Source organism: Molossus molossus, unplaced genomic scaffold (assembly GCF_014108415.1).
Source record: "Molossus molossus isolate mMolMol1 unplaced genomic scaffold, mMolMol1.p scaffold_m16_p_8, whole genome shotgun sequence".
In the NCBI taxonomy this organism is placed as follows: Eukaryota; Metazoa; Chordata; class Mammalia; order Chiroptera; family Molossidae; genus Molossus; species Molossus molossus.
The window spans coordinates 92237217-92253268 of record NW_023425402.1 but is presented as its reverse complement, the minus strand read 5'-3'; the positions used below and the strand labels follow the sequence as shown (position 1 = coordinate 92253268).

The 16052-nt window shown below is 35.3% G+C and overlaps 1 long non-coding RNA gene across 2 annotated transcripts in view; it reads left to right on the top strand.

The window, feature by feature from the left end:
• Positions 1-2391: 2391 nt before the first annotated feature.
• The window catches only part of LOC118621631, a 347996-nt gene continuing 334335 nt past the window's right edge, over positions 2392-16052 (top strand). For both annotated transcript variants that reach the window (XR_004957745.1, XR_004957744.1), the window contains exon 1: positions 2392-2488. This is a non-coding gene — a long non-coding RNA (uncharacterized LOC118621631). The remainder of the gene's footprint in view (positions 2489-16052) is intronic.

Below are 16052 nucleotides of genomic sequence, written 5' to 3'. Positions count from 1 at the left end.
ATTGATCTATATGCCTGTTCTTGTGCCAGTAACAGGCTGTTTTGATTATAATGGCTTTGTAGTATAACCTGTTATCCAGAATTGTGATTCCTCCAAATTTGTTCTTCTTTTTCAAGATTGTTGTGGCTATTCAGGGTCCTTTTTGGTTCCATATAAACTTTTGGAGTATTTGTTCTAGATCTGTGAAATATACCATTGGTGTTTTAATAGGGATTGCATTGAATCTATAGATCGCTTTGGATAGTATGAACATGTTTGATATACTAATAATGAAAACAGAGAAAGATACACTAAAAATAGAATCTCATTTACCATTGCAAGAAAAAAAAAAAAAAAGATAGCTAGGAATAAACTTAACCAAGGAGGTAAAAGACCTGTTTTCAGAAAACTATAGGACATTGAGAAAAAAACAGAGGAAGATATAAAAAAGTGGAAGCATATACCATGTTCATGAATTGGAAGAATCAATATCATTAAAATGTCCATGCTGCTGCTTATTTTTATAAAGCGAAGAACCAACGTTTTGTGGAGTTAATTACTTCTATCAAGAGTTGAGTGGACCTGTATTTGGTCTTGGGTCACTTAATATCATATTGCACCCAGTGAATCCACTTTTAAACAAGTGGACCCTACCTTCATTCATACTTCTTAATCCAAATTAATTAAATTGTTATTGAATATAATATATATAATATAATGACTTATATAATCAATATAATATAGTGACTTTTCTTTTTATATTACATTTGTAATCAATATAATGACTTCTATTTATATCCCTTTATTTAATACCAAAGTTATCATTTTGTGAAACAGAGACTAAGTTAGCCCTGCTTCCGCTTCAGTAAGTAACCATAGTTCTGAAACACTTGGTCTCTAAAAAACCTTTCCATCATACCCTGTTAGTACTATTTGCATGATATTTTTTATGCTTTTAAGATGGCAAATTTTTAAGTTTTAACAGCGATTCTAGCAAAAGTTATACTGCCTTAGAAGCTAATCACCCACCTGGGAATCACAGATTTTGATTTTTAATTTTCTTTCTTTGACTAACTTGCCAGAATTCTAGGATAATCGCAAATTCCAGGTACATCAAATCCTTCCTTAAGTAGAGTTAATAATGTAGTAAAGATTTGGTGAGGTGGAATTCATGGATTTTAATGCTTGCAATGATAAAATAACACATGGGGATATTTGGAAATAGATCTATCATTCTACTGAACTAAAGTTCTAAACATGTAAATTCCTTATTGAAACCTGAGCCCAGTCTTTATAAGTGTTTATTCTGATTTGGGATCCTGCAGCTTTAAAAAATTGTATTTATTCATGAATAGGTTAAAAACAAGTAAAATTAAAGCAACTTTGCCATTGTACATATTGAAAACTCTTCTGAAAACTAAATAGTAAATGAGCCCTAAAATGAACAGTCAGCTTAAGCCCAGCAGGAGAGTTCCTCAGAAGGGGACAGATTTGAAAACTAACATTTTTCCATTTGCTGTATCTCTACAGAGGTGTAAATTCTAGGATGTCACATGAGCTGCTTAAGTGGGAAAACCTGCAGAGCAAAGAAAATTCTACTCTCCTGGCCATCTCAAACTCCTGTCCTCTTGTGCACCAGAATCTCTTCTTATCAGTGTACTATACCTGTCAAGAATACATATCTCATCAGAATACTTACTGTAGATCCTAAGTAGGCCACAGCTCCATCAGCTTTGTATAAGAAAATTGATAATTTCTAATATCAGGCAGGTTTGGAAAAGTGCAATCTCCTAAAGTTATAGGCTCCCATGGGGGGAGAGGGCAGTGCTGATTCCAAGGAGACACTGAACAATGCACAATCCCTCAATTCCAAGGTCCTGCTCTCTGATTTTTCCTCCCTAAACTTGAAGAATATACAAATCTCCTGGCAATGAGCTGCTGGCCTTTGTTCTGTTATGCATTTAGCAATTAATGTTAATAACAATAATTACAACAATGTTAGTAACACCAGCAGTTTGTTCTACATATACTACACGCCAGACACCCGACACTGTGTTTCTTTATGTATTATCTGATGTATGTTCTCACAGCCACCATAAGAGGTATTTTATTCTCATCTTATGTATGAAAATGTTGAAGCCAGGAGAATAGAAGTAACTTGCTTAAGATGGACTTACGTAAACACTCAAATTTCCTGAATCCAAAGTCCATCATGCCACCCTCCTTTGTCATTACTGTCACTCTTCATTAGTAGATGCTGCTGTCATGCATTAGTCATCTCAAGTGTTGGCCTGGAGATGTGATACCACGAGACGTAGGATGACTTCAGTTTTCCTGACATGGGTCTATAAATGAGCATTGCATACTGGATCATTAGCAATCTCTTTGAAAAGCAAATGCTAGTTATTCCTATGTGAGGGAGAACAAATTTCAGCTTTCTCTTCAACAACTGGATTATCGGTGGCTATGAAATGAGAGGGTGTAAACTAAGGCATGGAGATACGAATAGGTAAGCTTTCTATTCCAGGTCCTTTTCCAGCTCCCACGATTTTTCCTTTCTCTGCTCTTCTTCCTGATCTCTAATTATGTCCCCAAAATTTCTTTCTCCCACTCCCACATCCCTCTCTCATTTCCCACAATTCCTTCCTGCCTCCTTCCCACTCCTTTTTTCTTTCTGTTCTCCTCCTCCCCACCTCTAAGTCATAAACATTGTCGTCAAAGTCAACTGTCTACACAATGCGCTGACTGATGCTTGCATATTTGAGTTTGTTTTATTTTGAGTAGAAATTTGAAGACAATATCTTTGTGGCCCTTCAGGGATGGAATTAACCTATGAAGACTGACCAGAGGAGGTGTTTGTTTGGTTACGGTGGTTTTCTTGGAAGCCCTTCAATCACACTTCTTTCCCTGTAAAATCAGACTGGAGAAAAACAAACAATGATAAATTTGAGACTTCAAGTGATTGGGGATACTTGCCATGAGAGGATAAGGTGCAGGATGGCATTATGGGAAGCGTGAGTGCTGATCCTAGAGCTTATAATAAAGAACACTAGGTTTCTAATTTAAAAATAGTTACCAATATGATAAATAGCAATTTTTGACAAGGGTTGACAAACTTTTTTTGTAAAGGCCACAGAGTTAATATTTGGAGGTCATAAAGTCTCCATCATGAGTTCTGAACTTTGCCATTGTGATAAGAAACTAGCTAAAGATAATGTATAAATAAATGAGCATGGCTCTGTTCCCATACAATATTATTTACAGAAATGAGTAGACAGCGAGATTTGGCCTGCAGGGTTTGATCTTCTGACCTTGTCATAGACTCTTTATCTTTCAACGCCTTTATCCAACCAATCACCATATTTTAAATAACCTATCTCTAAACAGGTGTACTCATCTTCTTTCCTAGACACTTATAATGCGACAGTCATTGAGGCAATCAATATCTATGATTATCATATTCAGACATCCCACCACCTGCAATGTTCTATTATCTTCATATGGAGGCTTAGTAAGGTTAGATAACCTGTTCCGCACCATGCCGCTTGTTAAATAATGGGGGAAACTATGGTTTTAAAGGTCTCTTACTTACCATCCTGCACAAGGCTACTGGGGTGTTTCAATCCCAAACAAAATCAAGTTCCTTATATGATTAAAATACCTCAATGACCTGGCCCTGGCTTACCTCTCCAGCAAGAACCCATTTCCCCTTCTCCCCACCCCCTCTACAGACATTCACATTGACATAGTTAAAAACAAGGATCTCATTCATACCAAACTGCACTGTCCCATAAACACATAAAACAGTTTCTATGCCACCATCATTTGCTCATGAAGTTGTTGAGTCCCCTTCTTGCCACTCACTTTTTCACACATCCCTTCTTTCTTCTCTGCTTTTTAGTGTGTTTCCAACATTCTTCCAGGGAAATTTTTCTGACAGTTCAATTGAGCATTTAACTCTTCCTTCTGAATGTTTTTCTCTCAGGATACGTGTAATATATCATTGCATACTATTTTTGTTTCTTTTACTGTGCACTATTTTTTTTAAATCTTCACCTGAGGATGTTTTTCTATTTATCTTCAGATAGAGTAGAAGTGAGGGGGGGTAGGGGAGAGAGAGAGAGGAAGATAGAGAGAGAGAGAGATCAATTGGCTGCCTCCCAAACAACCCTGACCAGAGCTGGGGACCAAACCGCAACACAGGTAAGTGCCCTTGACCAGAATCGAACCCAAGACTTATTGGTCTGTGGGCCGACACTTTAATTGCTGAGCCAAACTGGAAGACATTAAACTAAATAAAATTTCCTTAGTATTATAGCATTCTAAGTTCATCTAAAAACTCTGGTGATGGCTATGGCCATGATTCATAAATAAAACTACTGGAATTATCTTGAAGTACAGATGTAAGAATAAAATCTAGGCAATAGGTCTATATGAACACCCTTTGAAATCTTTTAGATATTCATATAAAACTGTACTGAAAATAATTTAGCATGTAAAAGCATGAAAGGGTCATATGTCATTTAGGGCAAATTGTTTATATTAATGTGTTTATCCTATTATTTTGTGTCACGAGACATAATATCTGACTTTGCTATAGTTGTCCTATTTATCTGAGACTGGCTTTTTAATATTCTGATTTTAAAAAAATAAAAATAAAAAAACAAAACTCTGATACTACAAGGTAACCTGGAGCTTCATATGTTATGTTCCTTTGAAAACTCTTCCACAAGAGTATAACCTTGTTGAAGGGCCACATGGAAGCAAATCATTATCTTCTATAAAATTGGCAGAAAGCAGTCATGGTGTATGGCTAAGGAATAGTCAATAAGGATGAGTGAGTTGGGGGAAATAAAGCTTCTATGTGAATTAACCTGAGAATAGTGTTTACTAATGAACTATTCCGAACATGTTGGTGGCTGGAGGGAGTCTTCTCCATGTCTCAGAAGGATAGTAGTTGATAGCTAACACACTCACTCATGACAATTCTATGATTCCAGCCTGCAGTCCTGTCTCCTAACAAGGAATCCCCAGGAAACACTCATGAGATACACCTGTGAATTCTAGCTTCTAATTTCAGGGAAGCAAAGAAGACAGAAATAAAGCCACAGGACCTGTATGTCCTGATGCATTAACATTAGTTGAGAGTACAGCATGCCAGCCTTTACATAAGCAAAGGATTTTGTTATATCTTCAATTTGGATAATAATGAGAAATGTTGTTTAGAGAGTCAACTCTCATGAATAATAATAACATGCCTCAAATCATTGTAGGTAATGCTGTGGTTGAGTCCATTGCAGTTCATCAGCAACTAACAGGTAATAGGATAGGAGAAAATGAGTATATATGGTTTTAATATACATGACTTAATCTAAGGAAAATATGGAAAAAGATTTACTAGGTTTGGTGGCAAATCAAGATCCATGAAAAATCTAAGTTGACGCAGTTGAAAAAAATCCTGCTGCATATCACGGAACCATTGACATTGATCAAGGCCACACATTAAACAAAAGTAGTCTCTAAGCTCATGGTTCTTAAACTGTGCAAAGGACCTGTGCAGAGCGATGCCAGGGGATATTTTCAATATTCAACGGGAAAACAGATATATCATAGGAACTACTAAAACATTAGATTTTCCTACATTCATTTTGATGATGTCACATCTTTACAAAGACCAGACTGAAATGGTTGTGGTTATTGAGAGCAAGTACTGCAGGAAATAGGAGTTGTGCTGTACAATGTTTGAGAAGTTGTGTGGTCCCAATGCATGCACACATCCTACTCGTAAATAATTGCTGTTTTGAATTATGTCCCTAGTGTCAATGATTGTTTTACCTGAGAACTACTGCATGATGCTAAATATGTTCTCTGTTTAATTGAAGTATTACTTTACTAATAAAGTGACTCAGGCAGGCAACTCTAGAAACAACATTCAGACAGGAGTAGTCAAAACATGCAATCTTTTTTCAGGCCTATTAGCTTTATTAGCTGGTTTATACATTTATTTGGGACACAGGAAAACATGGAAGATGGTCTGGGTTGAATAATCCAGGCAAGAGTAACAACTATGAAACAATGTCATTTTTTTTTTTTTCTGAATATATTTGTTTGACCTACTTCCCTACAGTTTCAATAAGTAGTGGGCATTTTTCTTCCCCAGGCTAGGAAAACACCCAGAATGTCCTGCCTCATATGAGATATTGCTGAATAAAGCTTCAGGGGATTACTGATAGTCTCAGCCCCTGTAATGATTTTGGGGACAGAGATGCCCCAATGAGAGTCACAAGAACAGCTGGTTCCAAATAATCTATTAGGATCTAAATCCTCTTAACCATGGAGATGGGGGGCAAAGGAGGATGTTAGCAGGCTGGGGAAGAAGGGTTGCCAAGAGTAAGACGAGGTGAGAAAAGACTAGGTGAAGAGAACTGGGACAAGGCATCTGACTTGTGCTCTGACTTGTGCTTCTTTGCATTCTCTGTAGTCACACCTCCCTGTTATAAAATGAAACGCTGAGCCCAGTAAATGAGAGTAAATTTTGTAACATAAGAGGACAGCACAGTGCCCTTTAACAGTACATTCTCCTGCTTCTCCATTGGGCTCAAAGTCAAAAAAGATTACTTGAGAGGCAGCAATAATTTGATGAGCCAGCACAAGCTCTACCTGAGTGGAATGCTGTGGTCATCAGGTCTACCCTGCTGCCAGCAATTAAAAATTAACCTTGGCATTTTCAAAAAAGAATGTAGCGATTCATATGCAGCTTCTCTTCTGCTTGACAATATGTCTCTTTCTCAAGCCAAGACAGTTTACACACAGTGAACCTCTTCTGTGTGTGATGTGCAAAGCTAGGTCATTAGCACACCTGCCAGGTAGGAGAGAGGGAGGGAAAAAAAAATCTTCCTCTTGGTAAACTCATTTTAAGACATTCAGGTTCACAGTTTGTCCTTTGAACACCCCAATTACCTCCCCTTGCCCTTACAAACAAGTGGTGTGAATTTTAATCAGCTGGAATGCAATCAATGGCTGGAATAAACCATGTTGTTATATCATCTTCACAGAGAAAAGCTACTCACATGCCTACACTAGATGTATCTCTGGTTTTTACAAGGGTGGAATGTCCTTGCTATGGACCGAAACAAACAATGTTTTATTTTTGTTTCAACCTCTGTTGACTTTCCTCTACATTGCATTCCCCTCCTCTGCCAGAGCCCCAGTTCTGAGAATAATTAGCAACACCCACTGGTGATAACAGGGCCACAGCAACCTCACAGTGATATCTTGCCGGCGCCAGCTGCGCCTCAGTATTTATTTATGAAGCTCACAATATTTACACAGTATGAACTCATTGAGATGGTGGGGGATTGAGCAATGCTCCAGCAGCTAAATTTCATCTCTATTTTTAAATAGAGAGGAAACAATTTCTAGGCTGTGTACTGTTTACTCCTCTGGATAGGAGATTCAAGCTTCTAATTCCAGTTCAGTCCTGTTTTCTGGTAGTTTGGTGTAAAGCCCCTGGAGAGGCTTTTGCAGGCGAGGACCGCAGCAGCGGCTGCTGCTATGAAACCTACGTGTCTGACACAGGGGAAGCTTAACGCTGTGCAGATGCTGGGAATGACATGGCAAAGGAACCAGGCAGCAGGCTTTCAGGGGTTAATTCCACTGAGCCCGGATCTGTGACTGAACAATTTAGACATTTGCTCAAAATCCCACTGCACTTGAATTATTACAGCTTTTCATTTGCTCTTCTGCAAGGATTTGTTAACATGGTGGTGAGCAACATGTACTGCGATTCCATCTGCTGAGTGTGGTGCCACGTGAAGCCCTGACTCAGGGATTTTGGTCTAGATAAGTAATTATAGGACCTCAGATTGGGGCGGGGGGATGGTAAAGGTATATTTTAGGCAAGAAAGAATGAAATGGCAGGAATAGAGCGTACCTGCATTTTTTTCCCCCTAGCATGTAAAAACTTCTGATATTTCTATCTTAAAGTTTCTCAAGGGAAAGTTGGTTCTGCTTTTAAGATGTTAATATTTTGCTCAATGAGCAGAAATCAGGGTAGGATGGAAGGCATTTGATTGTCCTTATATTAGAGTGAGCTCAAACAACTTATCTTTTATGCATTTTCACTTTCTCACATTATAAATATAAAGACAATATATTTGTCACCAAGTTAATTCAGTATCTTTAAAATCACTGACTTAATATTTTTAAGTATTTTGAGTATGGGGCTTAATGTGGTTACAAAACTATAATTCAAAAATAATAAATAGCCCTGCTGGTGTGGCTCAATGGATTGAGCATCCTCCAATGGACTGAGAAGTCCCGGTTCTATTCTGGGTCAGGGCACATGCCTGGGTTGCAGGCTTGATCCCCAGCAGGGGGCATACAGGAGGCAGCCAGCAGAGCAATGTTTCTCTCTCTCACTTCCTCTCTCTCTCTAAAAAAATTAAAATAAAAAAAATAAATAACAACATATTTTTTAAAATAACAAAAATATTAAATCTTAAATTAATGCAAAGGATATACTATAAAGAAAATAGAATCTTTAAAATTTTGCGTGGCCCATGTGGCTCAGTGGTTGAGCGTTGTCCCATGCACCAAGAGTTCAACGGTTCAATTTCCGGCAATGGCACATGCCCAGGTTGTGGGCCAAATCCCCAGTGGGAGGCATGCAGGAGGCGACCAATTGATGTTCTCTCTCATTGATGCTCCTATCTCTCCTTCCCTTTCTCTCTTTCTAAAATCAATCAATAAATAAAATTTCTTAAAAAATTAAAATTTAGCTTTGGGCCCTGGCCGGGGGCTCAGTTGGTTAGAGTATCAATATGCCAAGATTGTGGGTTCGATTCCCTAATCAGGACACATACGAGAATCAACCAATGAATAAATTACAAAGTGGAACAACAAGTTGATGTTTCTCTCTCTCCCCTCCTCTTTTTCTCTACCTTCTTCCCTAAAATCAATGAACAAATTAAAAATAAATATTTTTTAAAATTAGCCTTGTCTACAAGTAATAATTTATTCTAATTATTTACAATAGATTATATAATTATGAATTATGTTATAAAATTATATATCTAATTATTTACTTTAATATTATATAGCATATTTGCAAGTCTTTTAATGAAGATTTATCAGACAATCATATTGCACAAGTCATAAGTTATAAAGTTATTCACAAGCACTGCTTGTGTTCATGCTAGCCTTGGCCTTTTTAAAAATTAAAAAGAAGATAATGCAGCAGCTCAGTTGACATTTAATATTGTGTTGTGCATATCACTTTATTTGTCTTATTGCCTTTATATTATTAAAATATCCCAGAATGATCTAATGTGAATAAGAAATCTAATTTCCTGTACTATTTTAACTTTTGTTTTAGAAAATAGCTGCAAAATAATATGGCTATTTTTTGGGTAAACTGATGAGTGAGGCAATATTTACAAATGGAAAAGGGAACAGAACATAATAGCATCAATTGATTAATGTTCTCAATCTGAGTACATCTGCGTTTGCAGATCCATGAGAATGAACTACGACCTGCACACAGAAGCCCTTGGGCCTCTTCCATGTACTTTCTAGCTCCCCAAAGTAACCACTATTCTGACTTTGAAAGGCAGAGATTATTTTGAAGGATAATTTTAACATTCACAAAATAAATAGATCACAATATTAACTTCTGGTTTAACATTGTTGATATTCCAAATGTTAACGCATAACAATGATTAGAGATAGCAAGAAAAATTGCTTTGAATTTTAAGAGAAAGACCGTACATGCATCCAAATAGCAGCTGTTGACAGGGATAACTGCTGTGTTTATATTTGGAACACAAAACACAATCCTGTTCTATCTTCACTTAGCTACAGGCAAAATTCAGTAAACTGGAACTCTCCTGCTACCCCAGACACTGATGGTACATTTTAGGTTGCCCCCAAGTTATTTAGTTCAGACTTTACCATGCAAAAAGATTTTTTTCAATTCTAGATAGAACAAATAGATAAAATGGGAATCCAAACACTGGCTAAACGTAACAGTGTATCAGTTTTACTTTTTTTTCTAGTGACTTTCAAGTATATGTTCAAAGATACTATTTTTTTTATTTTTTTTATTCTCAAAACCAGGCAGATTGCTTTAAATCGAATGTTGAGTGATTAAATTCTCAAAAATAAACCATGAAACATTTTTAAATTTTGTTCATCTGTTGCTATTTTAGGAAAGATGATAAAACTTGTGACTTCCTTATAAATAACTGAGTGTGTGCAGAAATTTTCTACATAGAAAGCATAGTTCACCTATATTGATACAGAAAAGATAGCCTAGCAACTTCATGTGATTCCATGTGATTGGGGGTGGATTGTGTATATAACTACATATTAAGTTCTATCCACTATCAAATGTAATTTTTCACTTGATATCTTTGAATCTTCTCTCACTACTGAAGCAACACCTCGATACCATTTCACGGTGAAAGTCTGAACGCCATGAATTACATAAAAATAAATACAAAGTTACGGGGGGGGGGGGGGGGTGCTGAATGAAAAATGTGAAAGGGACTATAGTCAATAAATGACATTACAATATTTTTTTTTAATGTTAACACAGTTAATTAGTAATTCTTATTATGCTTTACCAATATACTATAACAAACTATGTGATAGAATCTACAGTGGCTGGCCTTGACCTCATGGAAATTACTTAATATAAGTTGTGGTTGGCTCATGTGTTAAAAACACTTGGTTTGGAAAAAAGGTGGTAAAACACGAATGTAATGTTTAACACTTAGAATTAATTCCTCCATTTAAATACTAAATTCTTGGATAAAACTAGATGATAATATGTATAGACTAAATGAGTCAAGCATCCTAGTGATCAAGTCAGACTACTTGGCCAGTGAAATATGAATATAAACTAAGACTTTCTAAATAAATTTTACCTCTCTTAATTTATCTTTGTATATTACAAATTGAAGCTATTAGTAAGAGAAGTAAGGAGGAAGTTTTGCCAAAGCCTCACATGAATACACTAAAATGCATATTAAATAAATATTTCTCCTCTTTAAAAACTTACATTGAAATTCTGACTAGACATTGCATGCTGTAAAATATAAAACAAAAAAAAATTGCCAGTGATTCATTTTTACAGAAAGCTGAACATTCATATGCAATATTAGTATTCAAATGTAAAACTTTCAGTAAACAAATTAGAATGTCTGTTCAAACAGAAAACCATGTCACTGTTATATGTGAATTGAAACCTTAGAGTTCCAAGACGATTTTCTACTATATCTTCACAATGTCATGGAGGTTCTTAACCATGATTATTTAATTGACTCTTCATAACTATAGTTTAGAATGCAGTTCTAGTATTAAAAGAGTTTTATGTTTGAAATATTTTATTCAAGGCATTATAAAAATCTGTTTGGCTTGTGTTCTAATGGACATTATGTCTGCATCTAGCATTTTCATTTATTAAGTCCTGACACCTTTTCTCATTTGAATGATGTTATTAGCTATTTTAAATGAAGTAAATGTTCTTCAAACATTAGAAATTACTCTTTAAGTATCTGATAATGTGTTTAAATGGGCAATACACCAACAAAGTCTTGGGAAATCAATAATGATGCTTAATTCAATCTACTACAGCTCTGCTAGCTAGTGTAGCATTTAAAAATTTAAGAGTATTTAAACTACAGAAGAATTTCCTGGCATTTTAATAGACACTTTTATGACTATCTTTTTTCTCATGTACAAGAAGCAATCATGAATATTGCTAATGGAATCAATTAAAAACTCATTAGCTTTTCCTTTCCTTTATTTATTTTTTCTTCTCTTCTTCCTCTTTTTCCTCCCTCCATCCCTCCCTCCCTTCCTCCCTCCCCTCCCCCCTCCCTCCCCTCTCCCTCCCTCCCTCCCTCCCTCCCTCCCTCCCTCCCTCCCTCCCTTCCTTCCTTCCTTCCTTCCTTCCTTCCTTCCTTCCTTCCTTCCTTCCTTCCTTCCTTCCTTTTCTTCTTTCCTTCCTTCCTCATTTCCTTTGCATTTGTTTTATTTTTTATTTTTTTCCTTCTGGTAGGAAATCCACCTTAAGCCATCATTTATTTCTGACAGTCCTGGAAGAATAAAATTTGTTTCACTAATCAGAGATAACCGCAGGGTACATTTTAGGCAGAATAAAAGGTGGAACCTTTATAGCACTGAAGATCAATCATTAGGGAGACAGAGAAAACACTGTGTTTCAGAGCTGTAAATAAATAGTTGTAAATAGCATTGAATCAAGTTGGAACAATATTAAAGAGTTATATTTAACAATCAGCGTTGTCCATACTGACAAACAAAATAAATTGATCGAATCTTAGTTCTGGTTAAATTCTTCTTCACTATTGTCAGTACATTAAATTAAGGTTTAAAATGACTAATTAGAAACTTAAAGGTCCATCAATTTGCTTTCCTGCCAGAGAGTTATTCATAGATTAGACCAGTGATTTTCAACTTTTTTCATCTGGTGGCCCACATAAACTAATTACTACCATTCTGTGGCACACACAAAATATATTTTTTGCTGATCTGACAAGAAAAAAGAGTTATAATTTTGATTCATTCACACTGGACCGCTATTGTTGTGTTGGCTGTTATTATTTTTTTATTTGACAATTTCAGGTAAAAGAGGTCAGTGCCTCTGATGAAATAAGTATTAAATGTGTTACGAATTCTTGCGGCACACCAATGTGTGCCTCCTGTTACACACAAATTGAAGATCAGTTGATTATACAAATGACAGCATATTGACTTTTTAAATTATAAATAATAATAAAGTGCTGTGGAGGTACTAGCAAGTGTTCATGCTTGTTTAATGTAAACAATTAAGCTTTAGCAATGATTTGGGGAAAAGGGCATCTTGACATCTATCTGTAAGTACATATGTAGGTATGTATGCATCTATCTATTATCTATCTATCATCTATCTATCTATCTATCTATCTATCTATCTATGTAGTCTTTAAGTAAACTTAAGCACTTAATTAGTTATTGATAATTAATTGTAAGCTAAAATCTCCTCAGTAGTCTTTGGGTGTAATTTCTGAGGTCCCAACTTATTTTTAGAAATTTCAGCAATATGTAGAACAATTTACAGCATTGCCTTCTTTTCTGATTTTCACAAATAATAGAGGGAAATCACAATTCTCCTTATTGGAGGTTGTCTGCCAAAAACTAAATTTGTTGTTTTTCTCAAATATGAAAAAACAAGAAGTTGTTTCAAGCTAAATTAAAAGAAAAATAGATGCTTTCATATTGTTTAGAGTATATTTTATATGGCAAATTAAAGACTGGTAATTCAATGTCTTTCTTATATTTAGGATTCCTCTTTTAATTATTTCTGTCATTCAACTACATTTGCCTGCATACACATTTATCATCATAATATTTGTATATTATGCTCACTTAGTAAATAGTTAATCTTTCTTACTTTTCTTAATAATACATATAATTTCCCCAAAATTTTCATTAATATTCGCTTTATTTTATTTTATTTTATTTTATTTTATTTTTTTTATCCTCACCTGAGGACATTCTTCCATTTTTTTGTTCAGGTAGAGTGGGAGGGAGAGAGAGGAAGATAGAGAGAGGGAAACATCGATGTGAAAGGAACACATCGAGTGGCTGCCACCCGCACAACCAACCAGGGCCGGGGACAAACTGCAACCGAGGTACATGCCCTTAGCAGGAACCGAACCCGGGTCTCTCAGGACCGCAGGCCGACGCTCTAACCGCTGAGCCAAACTGGCCAGGGCGTATTAGCTTTATTTTTTTAACCAAAAGTATAAAGTTTATAAAGTCTTTTTCTTTATAGTAGTATAGTCATTTTTTTCTTTATAGATTTCCTCATACCAATATTAAAGATACTATATTTTCTTCTAGTACATTTATTGCACTGATTTTACTTCTAGGAACTTAATTACTTTTTCAAATCGATTGTCAATTGCTGTGATCAAAGGTAATGGTCAATTGTTCCAACAGTATTTATTGTATAGTTAATACTTTCTCTGATTAATGTGGTTGACGATTTAAAATCACTGGACACTCTTTTTTATTCTTTTCATTTGGTTCTATATAATTGCCATACTGTTTTAATTATTTTAGTTATATAATATGTTTTAATATCTAGAGTATATCTTATTCCTGCTTATCATTTCAGAACATTCTCACATATCATGACTCATTTTTTTCTTTTGTAGTTGCAGTTCCACTTAAAACATTTTTTCAGGGGGAATTTTTAAAAGAGTTACTTAGAATTTGTAGTTTGAATGGGGAAAATGGACATTTTACAATACTGAGTTTTCTCACTGACAAACAGGCATTTTATTCTACTTATTCAAGCCTCCTTTTTGTGTGCATTTAAAAAAATATCATTGCACTATACTTTTAGTGTGATTTATTTTTTGGTATTTCTTCCTCTTTATTTATTTATTTATTTATTTTTTGTCTAATTTTTACTGCTTTTGTGCTGGAAACTTTGTTGACTATATGTTGATAGCTTATTGTGGACTACTTCTTAAATTAGCTTATTAATGAAAACAGTTTTCCAGAAAATGCTTGAATTTACTAAGAGCTATACAATGTAAATACTAAGTTTAAAATATTTTCTTCTTAGCTTTTAAGATTTGTTTTTTGATTTTATTATTTTATTATGTAGGACATCTAGTTCAATGTTGAAGAATAAATTCAGTGACATAAAATATTCTTATTTTTCCAAAATGAAATTTTATCTTGAATTCTATTTCTGAAAAATTATTCCCTATAACGCATTTTCTTATATGCTTTTGTTCATCATTACTTTTTCAACAGACTTGTGCTAATTTGTGTTTTGGTGTGATATATTTCAGGAGCGAGAAGCTCAAGATTTTGTATGATTTTGTCTTCTTGTTTTTAAACAAACTGAAATAATCTACTTTTTTTACTTTACTAAATTAACATTTATTATTTAAAAAGTTTAAACAGTGTGTTTTATTTATGTAAAACAGAGTTCAAAACATGGGGATTCTGAACTTCAGATATATCTTGCAACAAACCAATGTTCCTTACTATAACAACCAGGGCAAAAAACAGATTAAATTGCAAAAACATATTTTTTAAGATATTAGAAAACTGCTGAAGTAAACAGGACTCTTGGGACCAAGATTCCCAAAAGAGAGAAATCTGCAGCTGATTCTATCCTTAGGGCCTTTGCCAATTCTTGGCACAAATCCCAGCCAAGGGCGAAGAATGATGGTCTCTGCTAATAGGGAAGAAGTCAGCACAGTTTTTTGGCAATCTCACAGGTCTGGAGAGACACACATGGAGTTTAGGAATGCCAAAGGAGGCAGGAGTGGACAGGAGCCAAGATTTTGGCGTGAATGGAAATCCAAGGAATTGATCCAGAAACTGCCAATTCCTCCTTGAGACGTAGTTTGAATATTTGAATTACTAGGGGAAGGACAATAAGAAGCTAGTCAGAAAGCTGCTGGAATGCAGACCAAAGTGTTCCACAGTTTCACGGTACAAAAAAGAAAAAATGTGTAGTTCAGCTCTTGGCAAGGAGTGAGGACATTATAAATACCCCAATATTTCAATTGGGATCTTTAAAGGACGTCGCCTAAATACAGGGTGAACCAAAGGTAAACTGTAAACTGGGCTGGAAAAAGACTGCATTCCAGTATCAGTCGGGTCAGCCCAGCACCTGTCTGGATTAAGGTGATCTGCTTCCAGTCTATGTGTCTTCCAGAGGAGAGGGTAAACTGTCCAGATGATAGCAATACCATCCGTAACTTTAAGCTGGATTTTATTAATATGGCCAGGAAAGTATTCAATAAGATAGAGATTTTCACAAAAGAACTATAATCTGTTAAAAAATAAAAGTCTGTAGAAATGCAAATTTTAATAACTATCCCCCAAACCATTAAGTCCAGTCTAATCATGAGCCAAACAACAAGCAAATACCCATGAAGGATATTGTATAAAAATAGCCTGAGGAGACAGGATGAGTACATGTAATGTGGTTTCCTGGATTAGATTCTGAAACAAAACAAAAAAGGACATTAAGAAAG